Raw genomic sequence first — 12,613 nt, 5'->3', positions numbered from 1 at the left:
AAGCAGATTGTTATAAACTGTGAAATAAAAGAGCTGCTGAGAGTAATGAGGAAGATGTAGCTGGTGCTAATTTGGCCGATGAAAATGGTGATGATTTGTTATTAGTGTCAGCAAGCGATAACTCTAAGCTCACGTCCGAGTGGATCCTAGATTCAGGATGTTCTTTCCACATGTGTCCCAATAGAGAATGGTTCTCCACATACAGTTCGGTTGAAGGTGGAGTTGTGTGCATGTGAAACGATTCATCTAGAAAGGTAATTGGTATTGGTGCTGTTAAAATTAAGATGCACGATGGGACGATTAGGACACTCTCAGATGTCAGGTATGTACCTGATTTACAAAAGAATCTCATATCCTTGAGTATTTTAGACTTGAAAGGATGCAAAATTAACATCGAGTCGAGCGGCATTAAAGTATCTCATGGAGATCTCGTTTTGTTAAAAGGTAAAAGAATTGCCAGTCTTTATATTCTAGAAAGTTCTACAGTGACCGGTGAAATCGGACGTCCCTCGTCCGTTACGAAGATGAATTTAACTCATTTGGAGTGGAGGCAACTTGGTCATAGGAGGGAAAAAGGTATGATTGTTTCATTGAAGAGAGGTTCTCTTTTGGATGTAGGTTTTGAAAAGTTAGGGCATTGTGTTCGTGAAAATTAGACCCAGGTTAGTTTTGATTTGACAGTGTACAAGTTGAAGGCTAGAAGTCTTTTAGTTTCTAAGCACAAATTCGACGCAGTTAATTCCCTGCATAGTTCAAGATAGGCTTGTGGCGGGCTTTGGCAAAGATGGCGTTGTGGAAATATGAGTCAAGGTGGAGATTTGTTAAATATGACTCATATTTTCAGTCAAATTTGAAAAATAATCTTTCAGTTAAACTCTGTTTACTTGTTTCAATCAAACACTGATTAGTTTAGATTATTTTATTATTATTTGACCTATAAATTTAGCCTATAAATAGGCTCTTTTATAACCTTAGGAAAAGACACCCATTAGAGATTAGAACTAATAACACATTTAGAGAATTTTGTGTTTACGTTTTGAGGGTTCTTTGTTTTCGGGTTTTCGAGGTTTAGTCTTTATCTCCATCTTTTGTACTATTCATTCTTTTTCCATTATAGTAAAATTATCTTTGCCCGTGGTTTTTTATCCTCTTTGGAGGGGTTTTTCCATGTTAAATTTGTGTGTTCAATTTCTCACTTTATTCTGCTATTTTTCTTGTTCGTTGCTTAATCGGGTTGATCCTAATAGTTCCGATATTGCAATACGCACCTCCGTATTTACTAGTTTTCACCCTTAAACAAGACAAATAAGTTGAAATAATATTTTAAAATATCATAAATAATTTATTTCTAACTTAAAATTCATTTCAAATTGTCGAAACCCTTTTTAGAAATCGACTTTTTATTTTAAAAAATTAAAACGGAGTTGTCACCAATTCTTTTTATTAGGTATGATCGGATCACTTTGAAACTTAATCATTTTAATAATTTTTTTATTAAAACGATAATTTTCGATCTACAAAATTCAAAAAGTAGGTTCAGGAGTCAGTTACGTATGAGGAAGGATTAGAACCCTCATAACATCCAAAATTGGTACCTAGTTGATTACTTGATGTCTTAGTGTCGAAAATTGAAAATTCAAAGAGAATTTTAAAATACGATCCCTCTTTGTATGATCTTATTAAATATTGCTAACTAAATTAAATTTTGCGAAAAATACCTTATTTCGAGTTAATCGAGAAGAAAAGATCATGCCCGTAAGTTAGGACACGATGCCTTGAATCCTCGAAAATAAGGATAATGCCATTTGATTATTACCTAAATCTTTTTTTTTATTTTAAATAGGATATTCGATTACTTCGGTTTTAGGAAGAGGCCATACTCCATAAGTTAGGAGCACGACTCCTCGAATCCCAAAAATAATGAACATTGCCTCGATTTTATTTATTTCTTTATGTATTTTCACCGAAAAACGGATATAACATTTAAAGTGATGTGTAATCAATTTATTTGGGCATGGTATGAAAATGAATAAATATATTTAAATATGATACATGGTTTGGTGATAACAATAATAAAATCAAATAGTCATGTAGGCAAAAAACAAAATGATGATTAAAAAAATAAAGGGTAAATTACACCAACAATCACCCAACTTTGGGGTAGCTGACAAAACAGTCACCTAGGTTTCATTTCAGCCACTTAACTTTTGAAAAGCTACAAAACAGTCCTTTTTGCCGTTTTCCGTCATAGATGTCATGGCAAAATGACATGGCAGGTGATGGCGTCCTTGGTGTTAAACAACAATCCAATTGGTCGGTTACTTTCACTTTAATAGCCCTACCAGCACCATTTTAGGGTTAGAAAAAAAGAAAAAGAAGAAGAAGAAGAGGAGTAGAAGAAGAAGAAGAAGGAGAAGAGGAAAAATGGAGATGCCTGAAGTGATTCTAGTGTGCTATTGTGGAAACCCAGCCAAATTAAACACGTCTTGGTCCAATGACAACTCAAGTAGAAGGTTTTCTGGGTGTAAGAAATTCGGCAGTGGATTTCGAAAACCATGTTGGTTTTTCAGCTGGTTTGGTCCACCATTAACACGTTCACAAATTGTGCTGTTGGGTTTTCTAAAAAATGTAAGGACATTAGAGAATGCAAGGAGGAGGGAGAGAAGAACCTGGTTTTTGGTGCTTGTATTTGTAACTGTTTTGTTGTTTTTCAAACCTTAAAAATCAGCTTATGTTATTGTTGTTAGCATTGAACACCAGCTTATGTATTGTAATATTGTTGCTGGTATATTGTTGCTTATGTTGGTATACATGGCTGCTGGTATATTGTTGCTTAATATATGTTATACATGGCTACTGTTATACATGGCTAACCAGCTCATGTTGTTGTTTACAAACACTTGAAAGACTTGAAATAAGATATTTTTGTTGATTACAAATTGTTTTTGTAATATTTTTGTTGCTTACAACAGTTAGAAAGAATGTTTAATCTTCATTTCATTTGTATTTCTCAATACTCATATATCAGAAAAAGATAACAGATGGAAGAAAATATATGTATTTCTTAATTCTCACACATTTGTTTTTTCAATACTCATATGTTAGAAGTGAAGAGATAACACAAATAGCATCAATCAATGCTTATATATTAAGGCCAAAATGCCAAACTGTTTACAAAAGGAATAGGGAGCAAAATATTGTCAAATCTTCTTACAATTATGAATTGTAGGGAAATTTACAAAAAAATTCAGTGACTATATGGTTAAGTTTATCAACAGTAGCAATCATATGCAAATTTACAAAAAAATTATTTGCCTAAGTTAATAAATCAGTAGCAGGAAAATTTACACATTTTCAAAAAGTTAACAAAAGAATGTCTGTTCACATCATCATCAATGGTCTGTTACGGATGACTCTTGAGTAGGAGGCATCCGTCTAACAGTGGTTGGTTTTCTCTTGAATGGGAGCTTTTCTCTTAGGGCAGCTTGTTGATGAATTGGGGTAGTAGGTAACTGAGTTGGGGCAGCCTGTTGAGTTAGGGTACCCTCTTGCTGATTTGGGGTAGTCTATTGCTAAGTTGGGACACCAACTTTATGTCTTTTGACCTACAGGAACAGGAGAAATCTGAAAAACAAATTCATAAATAGAAGTATACTATAACTTAACTTAAGGCAAATGACTTACTGGAATGTTTTGGCAAACTTCCCTTTTTCAACTCGTCTTATTGTGGCCTATTCTTTTGCATTTATTACACCTCATGTCCATCCCTCTCTTGCTCAACCTTTCTGTTGTTTGTGGTTCATCAAGTTCTTTCCTTCTCACCTTAGTAGGTCTACCAAGTGGCCTTCTTAGTGTAGGAGGCAGTATTGGCAGCATGTTTGACAAATAGGCCAATTGTTTAGGACCCTTTACTGGACTTATAAAGTTGGAGTAAATTTGAAGCTAGGTTTTCTTGGTGTACTAGGTTTGTACATAGGTCTTTAGGAACTCATCTTTTAGATGAATGAGAGCCAATGCATGCATGTAAGGGATGCCAGTGACATCTCAATTCCTGCAGGAGCAGGAATTCTCAACTAAGTCCACCACATGCTAGCTGTCTGGACCACATTCAACCTGATACTTGTCCCTGCCAGCATGTGATGGAACATACCTAAAAAACAATTAGTATGCTTGGTTAAAACATAATCACTAAAACAACATTGTGAACAGCCCCACCAACAACTGTACATACATACATCGCTAAAAAAAAGTCACTACATGCATATTATAAAAAAAATACTCACTGCATGCATATTAAAAAATAGGCAACACACCAACAATCACTGCATGCATATTAAAAAATAGTCAACACACCAACAGTCAGTGCATGCATATTAAAAAACATTCACTAAAATAGTATGTGACTAGCAACATAAAGTCAGAATAAATGCAACAAAAAGATTAAAAATGGTAACTTTACCTCAATGAATCTTTTTTATTTACATCCAGTTTTTTCTTGATTTTTGGACACAACATTCCTTTCCATTTGTCAGCTTCTTCTTTCTTCTTGACAATAAGAAATATAATCTTGGTCCTTATGGTTTCCATCATGCTCAGAATAGGTTTTCCTCTTGTTTCCAATATCATCTGTCAGTAAATAATATAAATGATTAGTGAATTGCTAATGATTAGTAAGAAACATAAAACATAGGGGTTTATCTTGTTAAATGATTCAGAAAGATTATTCACCAACATGTCAGAATGGCTTCTAATTGAGAAGTGAGACCTTGACCAGTGAGTAAGGTTCTTTTCCTTCTACCAATCATAAGCATGCTGATTGGTTTTCCTCAGTTCATCCATGACATCCTTAAAATCGCTTGTAGTGCTTGCTCTGCCAGCTTTCCGAAGCAAACATTTCAATTCCTTTGTTTGGAAACCAGCCTTCTTGAAATTAGCATGTAGGTGTCTAACACAGTGTCTTGTATCTGCATTAGGAAAAAACATACATATTGCTTCTAAAAGTCCTTGCAATTAGAAAAAAATAGTTTAATTATTTGATAAACCCTACATAGAAACAACATAAAAAAATAAATAAATGGAGTTTTACCTTTTGTTTGTCAGACATGAAAGATATTTGATATGAGCTTACAATTTCCAAGTCTATTACAAGCAACTATAAGAACCAAAGCCATGATGCTTGGTTTTCACTTTTGACAGTAGCATATGCAAGAGGATAGATGCCATTATTTGCATCTATCTTAACAGCTGCAAGCACGTAGCCACCATAGTAGCCCTTTAAGAATCATCCATCTAAACCTGCTATCCTCCTACAACCAGCCCTATAGCCATCTTTGCATGCTGCAAACAGACATACATCCTTTGAAACAACCTGTTATCCAGATAACAAATTATTGTTGTTCCCTCATTTTGGGTCCTAACTTGCAACAAATACTCATAAATATTTTCATATTGAGCCTTATGAGCTTCTTCAATTAATTCCAATGCGCTAAGTTTAGCCCTCCTACATTTGGTTAGTGAGACTATGCAACACAAATCTCTTTTGACATATTGTTGTAATGATTTCAGAGAATAATCAGGATCAACAATGAATTTTTCTTTATAATGTTCACCTCTCCAAGTTGAGGTTATATTCTTACTTTTATATACTTTAGAACAAGTATGATTAGGGTTTGAACTTCTAATTTGCCAAGTCTGGTTAGTAGGGTCATTAGGGTTTAGTCTACAAGCCCATATGATCCAAGAACATTTTTCACTGCAGATTGCCTTTAACCTTTTTAAATTATTTTTGGGAAACTTAATAAAATAACTGTTCAACCTACCATACTGCTTGACAGCTTCTTTTAGATTGTGTTTAGACTTAAATAACATTCCAACCTTAAGTCTAGGATTACTCATGTCATTCTCTAGGTTGAACTCAGGCCAGTTTTGGCCATCTGAGTCAGATTTATGTGCACTATCTAACCTCCTAGAATTATCACTATCACACAGTTCATTTAATTCTATACCATCCATGTTTAAACCATCTAAATTAACTCCTATCCTATTAGACACATCACTACCATACTTTAACTCCTATCCTATTAGACACATCACTACCATACATGTCTTCTTTATTCTCATTAAAACTATCATCAATTAAACCTGCTAAACAAAGTACTCATCAATAAAGGCAGACAACATAGGCAAACACTTTAACCATTTCTGCTAGACAATAACCAATACAAAATACCCAATAATTTAATACAAACACAATCATTTCTTTCATGCACATGTTAGACAACAACCAATACAAAAATAATTTAATACAATTTAATACAAACACGACCATTTTTGTCATGCACATGACATACAATAATAGACAATAACCAGTACAATAAAGAAGGTAAATAACAAATTTTGATTTTGCCATATACAATATAGCAACTTGGATACAAACAGTGGCAGATATACACAATAAACATCGGTTTGATAATGACATCCATACAATGGCAAATATAAACAATAAACATCATGCACATGGCATTCAATACACATTATATGTCATACAAATTGAAATAACCCTAAATCAAAATCCAAATCAAAATCGAAATCCAAATCTAAATCAAGATCGAAATTGAAATCAAAATCAAGATCAGAATCAGTGAGTGTTTCAAAATTGAAATCCAAATCAAAATAGAAATCAAAATCAAAATCAGAATCAAAATCAAAATTGAAATCGAAATAACCCTAGATAACCCTAAATTGAAATAAAAACATTAAAATCCAAAAATTTAAAACTAAATGCAACAACTTACCCATTAAAGTGGATGTAACAACACTGGTAGCTTCTCTTCTGTTGCCCATTGTCACTGAGAATTAAAAACACTGAATGGTTTTGGTTTCGTCTTCTTTTTTCCCCAAACAAAATTGACCAATCATACCCTAAACCCTTATACCCTGTTAATCGATTATTGAATCGATTACTAACCCTAAACCCTTCTTAATCGATTCCTAAATTAGTTTTAACCCTAAAAGAACCCCAAATTACAATCAAAATTTCCCCAAATCAATTTTCTTTCCCCCTCCCAAATCCCCTTAATCCTAATTTGTTTCTAATCCTAAAACATAAACTCATAACCCTTCATTTTTTTCCCTAAACCTGCCCAAAACCAAGACCCATCAGCTGATTCACCAACGTGGCAAGTCAACTTGCCATATCAGCTAGGTAACTTGCAACATCAGTAGTCCTGTTAACACGCTAATGGTAACTGTTAATCAATGACTATTTTCTCACTTTTTTTAACGTTAGTGACTGTTTTCTAACTTTTCGAAAGTTGAGTAGCTGAAATGAAACCTAGATAACTATTTTGTCAGCTATTCCAAAGTTGAGTGACTGTTGGTGTAATTTATCCAAAAATAAAACACCACGCTAATAAGTAATAATAATAATGCAACTATGATAGTAATAATAAATTTAATTCATAATAGTAGTAGCATGATTACTACCATAATAAATAAATAATAATATAATAATAATCTAAGAATAAAACAAAATGTGTTGTAAAAAAGCGAATATAAATAACATAAATAAAAAATAGTAAATAAAGGGTAAAATTAAATAAGTGAAGGATTAAGTTGAAATTTAAACGACATTTAAAGTAGGTATTGCAAAAAAAAAATAAATGAGTGAATAAAGAAAAAGGGAAGTAAAAGGCTAAATTAAAAGTATGAAAAGTTAAAAGTCTAAATCATAGAGAAACATAACATAAAATGATTAAATTAAAATGGGATAAAATATACAGGGACTTAAAAAGGCAATTATCCCATCTACATTTACATGTGTCATTCCCTTAGATGGTCCACAGTGGGTTGAGGGACTAAATTGCACAACAGTAAAATAAAAGGGAAAAAATATAAATAAAATAATGAACTGTGGGACGAAATTGAAAAATAATAAAAAAGTGGAAGAGTCAAAGAAGCAATTAGACCTTCCCCCCTGAAAACACGTGGATCCTAAGGGAATCCGGGTCAGGTCATCGGGTTGGCCCCAAAACAGAGTCATTTTGGGGCATTTGGAACCACTATGAAACGATGTTGTTTTACTAACTCTATATAAATTAAAAATAATAAAAAAATCATTTCACAACCCGTTTTTAAAAAAAATTCTTCCTTTTTTTTTTCTCTTAAGTCACTCCGTCGTTCGGCCAAGGGCCGTTTCACATCCGCCGTTGCCACCGGTCATCAGTGACGGTGACTATCGCCTCTGGAGGCCAAAAATCCCCAAAAAAGGCCCCTTTTGATCTTTTAAACTTGTAAAACATGGATCTAGGGTTAGAACCCCCAAAATCTCGACCAAAATCTGACCAAAGGCGAAGAGACCTTTTTGTTTTTCCTTTTTAGGTGGGGCCTTCGACGAATCCCAAGGGATTTGGAGCCCTCCCAAATCGGAGCAAGGGCCTTTCACGATAGAAGCGCGAAAAAATAGGTAAAAAAACTCCTTTTTTCGTTTTATACATTTATTTTTATATTTTCTTCAAAAAAAATAAAGGATAAAAAAACCAATTTTTTTTAGGAACTTTGTTTTTTGTATTCTCTGTTTGATTACTGGTGAAAAATCACATCTCGTTATTATGTGTAACACCCCAAACCCGGCCCAGACGTTATGACCGGATCCGACATGCCACATCGAAGCGTTCAAAACATTTTATATTGTTGGTCCAGAAAAACTTACTTAGTGTTTTAAAAGATAATTTCATTATAGGTTAAAGTGAATGGAAGTCATGCACCGGTAGGAAACCTAAAAGAGGTGGTGAGTCCATCTGATTGCTAAAGTACCAAGCTCCTTCGGATCTAATCCTAGGCATGCATACCGCCATTGCCACACCTTAACGTCATGGATATTTCTAGGAAACCGATTTGATTAAGTCATTTTAGGAAAAGTGATTAATTTTGGAAAATACTTTCATTGCGAAGCTTTGCTTGTTGTCGTGTTATTTTGAAATCAATTGTTGTTTTTGTAAACGCGCCTAAAGCTATCCAATTTCAACAGTTAAAATAAGTAATACCTATCTTAGTAATACATATTAAAACCATCAAAAATAATTAAGCGGCCTTATTACATTTAAAACCCAAACCTCAACGTAAATAATAGGATGTCCATTCACCGAAGAAAACCAAACTTTCGAGCAGTGGCCATTCAATTCCCTCACGACTCCAAGCCCACTATGGTTGGGGATTTCTGCGTGGATGAAAATAAAAGGGTGAGTTTGGGGAAACTCGGTGTGTAAGGAAAACCTATTCAAAGCCCAAGTCACTCAAGCCTATTGGGCCTAAGCCCATTCAAGTAACAGTGGTAATCGACCGAGCCCTTTTCATTACAATAAACCGGGCCTTAGCCCTTATTCAGATAATAATATGGCCCATAGGCCCATTTCAAAATACATGCAACATCAAGAAACATATGCAAGCCCATTTGGGAGACTACTCAACCCACCAACCACTACACTCCACCGTACCAGCCCTACACTCCATGTGGGGAATAGCTCAACCACCCAAATTTAACACTCCACAGCTTGTAGCCTCATTGCTCGCTTATCAATAAATTGAGGCAAAGCCTCCAAGACGTGGACAAGCCACTTTCAGTACTTCCTCCGTCAATATCCCATCCCACGACGATAATAACAACATGGCATGCAGTAAATAACAACAGTCAAACATGCATTTAGGTCAATTTAACCCTATGGGTATTTCGGTAATTTATCTCCTAGGGGTAAAACTATAAATTTTTCACTTTTAAAGGTATTTCAGTAATCTATCTATTTTAGGGTTTTTCATGCATATTCCTACCTTTCACGTACTAACAGAATCACTACCGAGGTTTCTTACCGAATTGGGCCCGTTGGCTTATCATTCCAATTTTGGCCCATTAAGCCTAAAAATATCGAGGGCACAGAAATCATGCACTTTGCAGTCCAAATTTTGCAGCTTACCAAAAACACTAATCGATTTACCTCACGAGCATTTGCACACTCGCAAATCTACAAAATACCGATTTTCGACATTTCGGCTTTTCGACTTTTGCCGATCCGGACTAAGAAAGAGGGTATTAGTTACACACTGTTTTGCATTTATATCTTGTGAGATCCACACACGAACCGCCTACAATTGGATTACTAACACGTTAATCTAACTATTCAAATACAAACTACGCATTAACCCCTTACAATATTCGGCCAACCACACCTACAAATCATAGTAAGCTTATAAGAAATCAATAAGCAACTCATTAACAAAGTTTTGTCAATGTTTACCACATAATCATAATCTCACTGCAAGCTGTCTTCCTGAACAACAGTCACTAAATCATTTATAACTTGAGCTACGAAACTCCAAATCAAGTGCCGTTAATTTTACCTGAAAATAGACTCATATATCTTCTATCCATAATATTTTCAGAATTTTTGGTTTAGCCAATCAATACCAGATTTTTCTTAAAGTTTCCCATGTTTCACTGTTTGACTAATCTGACCACTCTTCATTTCGAATCAAATTTCTCATTGTACAGAATTCAAAATATGTTCTCGTTTATTTCATTTGAAACTAGACTCAACAAGATTTAATTACATAATTTATTCAGCTTCTAATTCATCTCTCACAATTTATGGTGATTTTCCAAAGTCACGTTACTGCTGCTGTCCCAAGCAGATTTATTACCAAATTCACTCTTTCACACCTAACTTGCATGCTTGTTATTTAAACATGTATATCACCAATCAATCATCACATATCTATGATTTTACTTAAGTATAATCTCCATTTCATCATTTTAAAGCACAACATGTTAGCCAATTTTTCCCCTTAGCATCTAAGACACATGCATGCTCATTTGTTTGGCTCAACTTCACCTATCTTTCATTTTTCATCAAAAGAACATGAAACAACAACCATTTCCTTCATTTTAATTCATGACTAAATGCTCACAACACAACTAAAAATCAAAATATGCTTCAAGAGTTAAGGTAGAATCAAGAAGAACTCATGAACCTCAAAATAGAAGCAAGGTACCAAGAACTTACCTTCAATTTTCCTCCTCCTAGTGACCGAATACTCAAGAGCTTTCTCCTCTCCTTTCTCTTCTCTAACTTTCAGCTATGATGAACAAAGATGGACAAAACTTTGTTCTTCTCACCCCTTTTTCTTTTAATAAAATTCCATATTTCATCCATTTAATTCTTTAATACAAAAGACATGAAATTCCCATCATAGAACATTTACCTAAACCATTATCATGGAACATTTACCTAACCCATTATCATGGAATATTTACCTAATCTATTATCATGGAACATTTACCTAACACATTATCAATTTGTATCAATTTGTACCATAAATTATGGATATCAAGTGCTCACATTGTCTACAACAACATGATGGCTGGCCACTTCATGTAAAATGGGAGGTTTGTCATGCAAATCCTCCTATTTTGCACTCCTATTTATTTGGCCACTTCAATTTAGCCAATAGCATTTTCAAACATTTTCACATAGGTTCTATTTCATAATTTCACCCCCTTTTTCTTATGGAACAAAAATTAACTAAAATTGTCGGGTTCTATCTTAAGCTTGGGCCTTCTAGAGGCCCACTAACATAATTAAACCTATGCCAACATTCACAGAATTCCCGAAAATTGGGGCGTTACAACTCTACCCTCCTTAAAGAAATTTCGTCCTCGAAATTTACCTAATCCAACTAGTTGAGCGTATTGTTGACGCATAGTCTTTTCTGATTCCCAAGTAGCTTCTTCCCTTCCATGATTACGCCAAAGTACTTTCACTAACGGGACAAATTTCCTTCTGAGAACCTTAACATCTCGAGCCAATATTTGCACAGGCTCCTCCTCAAAGGTCAAATTAGTCTGAACTTCAATTTCTGCAACTGGCAGGACATGAGCAGGGTCAGAACGATAATGCCTTAACATGGAGACGTGAAAAACATCATGAATCCTGTCTAACTCTGGAGGCAATTCCAACTGATAAGCCACTGGGCCTACTCGCTTCAAAACCTGATAAGGCCCAATGAACCGCGGATTCAACTTGCCCTTCTTACCGAACCTTAATATCTTCTTCCAAGGAGCCACCTTTAAGAAGACCATATCACCTACTGAGTACTCAATCTCCTTACGCTTCAAATCTGCATATGGCTTTTGCCTATCAGATGATTCTTATAACCGGTCCCTAATTATTCTGACCTTATCCTCAGTATCAGCTACCAACTCTAGTCCAAGAATTTGTTGCTCTCATTGTTCAGTCCAACAACTAGGTGTACGACACCTTCGTCCATATAGTGCTTCATACGGTGCCATTCGAATACTCGCCTGGTAACTGTTATTGTACGCAAATTCTGCCAACGGCAAGTAATCCTCCCAACTACCTCGAAAGTCAATCACGCATCCCCTCAACATGTCCTCCAGAATCTGAATAACCTTCTCTGACTGACCATCAGTTTGGGGATGGAAAACCGTACTAAAGTTCAATCGCGTTCCCAACGCCTCATGCAACTTTTACCAAAACCAAGATGTGAATCTGGGATCCCGGTCAGAGACAATCAAAACTGGGACTCCATGAAGTCGTACAAT

Source organism: Gossypium arboreum, chromosome 5 (genome assembly GCF_025698485.1).
Source record: "Gossypium arboreum isolate Shixiya-1 chromosome 5, ASM2569848v2, whole genome shotgun sequence".
In the NCBI taxonomy this organism is placed as follows: domain Eukaryota; kingdom Viridiplantae; phylum Streptophyta; class Magnoliopsida; order Malvales; family Malvaceae; genus Gossypium; species Gossypium arboreum.
Note: the sequence above shows the minus strand (reverse complement) of the source record.